We start from the raw sequence: 5,969 nt of genomic DNA on the forward strand, positions 1-5,969 counted from the left end.
TTAAATTAGGTTCAGAAAGGTAATGTTGGTACATGTATATAAAGTTGCTTAGAAAAGTGTGTAATTGTCTCTTTAACTGTTCCAAGAGATTAATTGTCATGTCCTCGCATGTTTTTAGTGGAGGGGAAATTAGCGTTGTAAACTGACCCTTGAGGGTAAATTAGAGGACAAGGCAGGCTTTGGGGATGCTTTTAAAAAGGGACTGGAAGGGAGAAAGGAACAGAGTCAATGGTTTAGGGAAGGAGAAGTAGCCCATTGAAGCCTTGCTGGGCTGGGAGAAGAGGCGCTTCCTGAGCCTTCAGCTACAGCCCTCTTGCCTCCTCTGGCAGAAAGATGAGGCGGGAAAGCACCGGCACAAAAAATGAGGAGGAAATAGGAAGGATATGTTGCTCTCCTGTTACTAGTCCTGGACTCAAAACGTTAATAACATCATCCTTTTTGGAGCCAATTGCATGTGTGGGCTTTAAAAAAAAAAAAAAAAAAAGTCCACCATCTGGTGGCTGGGCTTCTTTGTCAGCTTCTGGCTCCTCTGTAAACTGTATTGGAAGTGAGGAGGGAAGGCTGTTTATGGTGATGTTAAATCAGTTAGTAGAGGGATCTCTTTTTTTTTAACCTCCTTCTGTAATCCTCAGGGTTAAATGTTTTCGGCTTGTAGTTCAGTTGCATTTATTTGTAGCTGACATTCACATTTGCTCTGTAATTCAATTTAGATGATGCTCCTTGGCCCAAATTAGAGCAGACTAGTACAAGGAGCTTGGTGCGTGTAGAAACGGATCACTAAATAACTAAGGTCATCCAAGTAGAGTTGTAAGTATTTCCCCTCAGTTTTAAGTTTTATAGTTATCTGGCTTGTATTAACTCATGGAATTGTGAATTAGACTGTCAGATTTTTCAATTACTGAAAATGCTGAGTAACACCCTTATTGTCATCACAAAAATACTGTAATATTCTCATTAATCCATGTGGCTTTAGTTCCAGCTGTTTGCCAGTTATTTAGGGTCTATTTTCTGAATAGCTTCCAGCTACACATTCTTCAGAGACATGAGATTTTATTCATACATGTATCTACTTATAGGTGAGGAATTTGAAACTGGAGCATGAGCAGGAGAAAAACAAGATCTTGTCAGAAGCATTAGAGACGCTAGCTACCGAACACCATGAACTAGAGCAGTCTCTGGTTAAGGGATCTCCGCCTCTCAGCATCATCAGTGAAGAGCAGTTCTATGATGCTGTTTCAGGTAAGTAATGAAGTGCAGAATGTGAGTGTGTAGCCAGCATGTGTGTGGTGAATGGGGGTGAGGGGATGGGAAAAGTCTCACTTTAGGTGAAATCTCTGTCTTTCTAATGTGGAACTAATTTTAGGAGAATGCTGTTATGCGCTTTATGAGCAGGCCTCTAAAAATTTGTTTGAGTTCGCCTGTAGAATTGTGTTTCATCTTAGCATGACAAAAAGTTACAAAACCACAGGGCAGTCATGAAAGGTCTGGTTGCTTGGATGTCTGCACCCTTTTTTAAATAGCAAAACTTAAGGCTCCTATTTTAGGAGATGTAACTGTATCTGGTAGCCTTCTGACTTGCTTTCTCCATGGTGGTGTATGTTTTTTTCTTTTGTTGTTAAGATCAGTTCATAAAAATCTCTCATTTTAAGGGATAACAAGGTTAAGAAAATGCTTGTTCTATTTCAATTTTGTGTACCTTAAGTGTCACAGGTGCAAGACAAGGATAAATCAAAATCCTGTGTGCATTTCTGAAATATCTTTTCTTTCTGTGTTTTCTCTACAGTTTAGTATCTTTCATATTTTCTTGTGTAGAACATGCAAATAGTGATTTTGGAAAACTCTGAACTGCATTAAGATGACTACAACATGCTTTTGTATAGAGAGACTGTACATAGCATAGCTCAATAATAGCTGTAACTGGGTGATCCCACAACACAGCTGTGTACAACTATGAAGGATCTGGAAAAGCTTGAGGGTGATCATAGTCTTAACTGTAGCAGATAATTAGGTTGTGATGGCACACTTCACAAGCAAGCATGGGGTTACTTTTTTGGTGAGCTGAACTGTCTGATACTTCTGACGGATGAGAAAAGCGATGTGCCCAAAAAACTCCTTGTTAGGTGTTCTGCAGTGCACAACTTAAGCAGAGAATAAAAACAAAGTGGAGTCTATGCTCAAGTATAGCACTAGCACAGGAACACCATGAATCAACAGCAGACTTTGCTGCTTGGCACAGTACCAAATTTATCAAGCTTTCAAGGAGGAGAAGAGATTGAAGAACACTAGAAACAGGTTCTTCAACTAGAACCAAAAGAACAATTCTGCTGAAAGGCCTCAGGCTCTTTTGCTTGTCCCAACAGAGCAAAGAATCGTTGTTTATGTGGTGCTACTGGAATGTAGTCTCTCCAGACAGGCTTGCTTTGTGTATATGAGAGAATACGAAGCTTTAAAAGCTGTTTGTCTATACATCTCATAACTAACTGACGCAGTCTTCTAAACCTTCTTTAATGAAGAAGGTTAACTCTACCGCTCTGGTTGGTAGACTTGATGTTTTTGTCACTTGAAGCTGCAAACAAATCACATCAGTTGGATTTGTATAACTGAAACTTGTTGAGCATATATATATCTATATACACATGCATAGAAAAAACATATACATCAATTCTTTCTCCTTTGGGGGAAGTTACCTGACATAATTCATCTTGATTGCAATTTAAATAATTTTCTAGCACAGACTCACTTTCTTGACGATCTGTCAACTTCATCAGACTTGTGTTAAGTTCTCTTCTATAGATTGTTCACATTCAGTGCTTTGCAGTGATTAGAGTCCTTTCATCTCTTAAGACATGTGTCTGGGAGAAGGGCACTCTGGGTTGTTTTTTTTGTTTGGTTTTTTTTTTTAACTAGAGAAAAGGAAATGTGACATACTTTCCTGGCTGCTGAATGCATGTTACGACTTTCACTATAAGCACAAAAGCAATTAGTTTTTTGTGGGTGTGGTTTGGGGTGGGATTTTTTTGCTAATCACTGGGATCCTGGTAGTACTTGGAGCTAGGGGAGCTTTTTTGCCGTGTCTATGGAGTCTCAACTAGAAGGCTTCTTGTCTCTGTATGACAAGAACACAGTGAGAGCAGAGGAGTCACAAATATATGATACTGGCTCAGAGTTTGGGAATGTGGATTTTCTTTCTTGGGCTGATGAGATGAGGAGTATGATCATAAATAATTTCATAAGAGAGCAGTGGCTAGGCCTAATTGTTAGAAGCTAAAAATTTGTATCTCCATAAATCTAAACCTCTAGGACTCTGTCTTTAAGGCTTTTACTAAACCTGATTTGCAATTTGGTAGTATTTTATTAAGTTAAATGATACTGATTTTGAATAAAGAGACATATTCATTAATTATCGTACTAGGCTGTATAGGAGATTGAGCAAACACCAATGTATTTTAACAGGGTGATGTGACAAGCTATAATGTCTGTCAGTGGAAGAATGCCACTCTGAGAGAGTATTTTTTCTGTTAGGACACCATCTTTTTCTGATTACAGTTCTCTGAATTTTTATATCTCTGTGGTGGTTTGACCCACAGTGGGACCATGCGGTCCTGCACTCACCCTTCCCACCTGGTGAGAAGGGATGGGAGACACAACAGAGGCGGGCACGGGATCAGGGTGAAGGACAGGGAAAGCTCACTCACCAGTTATGGTCACAGGCAAAACAGACTCAACTTGAGGAAGAAAAATCAATTTAATTCATTGCCATTTCATCTAAGTAATGCAATGAGACATAACAACCACATCTTACAACACCTTCCCCCACCCCTCCCTTCTTCCCAGGCTCAAATCACTTTGCTCCCAATTTCTCTACCTTCTCCCCCCCAGCAGTACAGGGGACAGGGAATGGGGGTTCAGTCAGTTCACCTCTGCTGCTGTTCCCAGCATGGAAGTCCAGGAACAAGATGTTCCAACACGAACTTCCCATGGAGTCACAGACCTCTTCGGGCTCAGCTCCCCGCTCCAGCATGGGGACATCCATGGGCTGCAGACTCACCCCCCACTCTGGTGCTCCACTACTGCTCTGGCAGCAAGCGACTCTCGGGGTCCTAGTTCTATCACACTTGCTCAACTTCTCTGCTCCAGCCTGGAGTCCTTCATGCCCTACACATGGGTATCTGCTCCATGTTGAACTTAACTTCCATGGGCTGCAGAATCTCCTTTGCCTTCTCCTCCTCCATCAGGTGAACTGGGTGTCTCAAGGTCCTCTGTCCCCACTCATCCTCTTTTCTCTGGCAATGAAGCTCTCTGTCCATCTGGCCTTTGTTTAGGCTGCTGGTTGTCTTTTGTTAGGTCAACGGCCTCTCTTCCAGGTTCTCTCCACCTAATTCTTTTCAGGACAGTCCTTCCCCTCACAAACATGGATTCACAGAGGCGTTTCTCTAGTGCTCATTGGCCCAGCCTGGGCTGGGGGGTCTCCACCTTGGAGCCAGGGGAGCTTTTGCTCTCACAAGGTGGCCCTTCCCCCACTACCAGAAAACTGCCCGCAACCCAACACACCATTATAGGAGTGAGTTTAGAGTGGGAGTATTGCATAACTAGGCTTGCAGTTTGAGCTGAAGAATCATTAACTTTGCCTTGACAGACTGAAAGAAGAAGCCACTGCTGCTTTTTGTTTTGTTTTTTTTTTTAAGTGTTTATATTAGACAATTCTGCTTGTTTAGTCTCAAAAAAAGTATCACTAGCAGTGACAATTCAGAGCAAAGCAAGACTTTTCAAACAGATTTTTGAACAAGTGTGTTAGAAAGGATATGTTCACAGCAGCAGCCATTTGAACCTATTTACTATGCTCTTGATTCATATTGTAGAGCAATCTGATTGTATGAACCAGACTCCTGAATGAAGCTGAGTCAGAAGAAGCGGTCCGGTTGCTTTTGGACTCTCAGTCCACGGTAGGAGAGTAGAGCTAATCTGAAGAGAACACCACCAGAAATGTATTTAGTTTAAGTGTCAAGTCCTCAGCACCATCTGTTTGGCTTGCAAATCTGCTCTAACTGAGCTGTGCTACCTGGTGATGTTGGCATGGACTGAACTGGTCACTGATAAGTCTGTGTTGTTTAGTTCTGTTTGTAGAAATTGTAGGCAAAATTACAGAAATATCCTCTTTCTTTTCCAAAACTGGGGGGAGGAAAATGTAATGTGGTAAGATTGCTTAATGAGGTAATAGTTTTATTTGCTGAAGTCTCTCTTCTTTTTATTTTTAAGTGATACTCTGTTATCAGTGGTTTCTGACTGTTGTGGTAACTCCTAAATCCCTGCAATGGGAGAGCAGTAGACCCTGAAGGTGAAAGGAAGAACCTACAGGAAATGGGAGTCATTGATGTTACCAAAGCACGGTATCCAGCATTAAGAACAGCAGAGTTAAGGGTGTTATTAATCTGAACTCTGATAGCATAGGTCAGTTAACAGTGCTTCCTGGTGCACTGATCTTCTCATCATGGGAGTGGTAGAAATATGTAATTAAACTTGATAGCATGGATAAACATGGAGTGCTGGAGTTCTCAGTTTCAGAATTAAATGTTTCACATGTGTCAAACTCTTCTGTGTTTAAAGCAGGGTAGGGTGGAGGCGGGGGGGAGGCATTGTGGGTGGGAAGAAGCACCAAAGAAGCAGCAAAATTTAGTAAGACCAATGGCATCTCCTAGAGAGCTGGAGAACTTGCAAGCTTTGGTTAAGTATACAGTCCTCAGGAAGGATATGGAAAAAGAATACAAATGCAGAGTCCATCCATAATGCTGAAAAAAGGCTAAGCAGGTCAGGAATTAAAAAGTGAATTTTTGCCTTGCAGATAAGATTCCCTGATTATATACCTATTACACACCCAATTGGGAAGAGCTTAGTACTGTCCTGATTTTTCTGTTCAACGGGTTTTATCTGAGAGGTGAGGTTTGTTGTTTTCTTTTTTTTTTTTTTTTTTT

At 41.2% G+C, this 5,969-nt stretch overlaps 1 protein-coding gene across 2 annotated transcripts in view; it reads left to right on the top strand.

Annotated features, from left to right (window-relative positions):
• The first annotated feature begins 1,081 nt into the window (after nt 1-1,081).
• Nucleotides 1,082-5,969, top strand: part of OSBPL1A (oxysterol binding protein like 1A) — a 29,177-nt gene continuing 24,289 nt past the window's right edge. For both annotated transcript variants that reach the window (XM_010162548.1, XM_010162549.1), the window contains exon 1: nt 1,082-1,239. The gene's annotated coding sequence lies outside the window, so the exon portion shown is untranslated. The remainder of the gene's footprint in view (nt 1,240-5,969) is intronic.

The sequence above is a fragment of the Antrostomus carolinensis genome, unplaced genomic scaffold (genome assembly GCF_000700745.2).
Source record: "Antrostomus carolinensis isolate BGI_N321 unplaced genomic scaffold, ASM70074v2 scaffold3792, whole genome shotgun sequence".
NCBI lineage: Eukaryota > Metazoa > Chordata > Aves > Caprimulgiformes > Caprimulgidae > Antrostomus > Antrostomus carolinensis.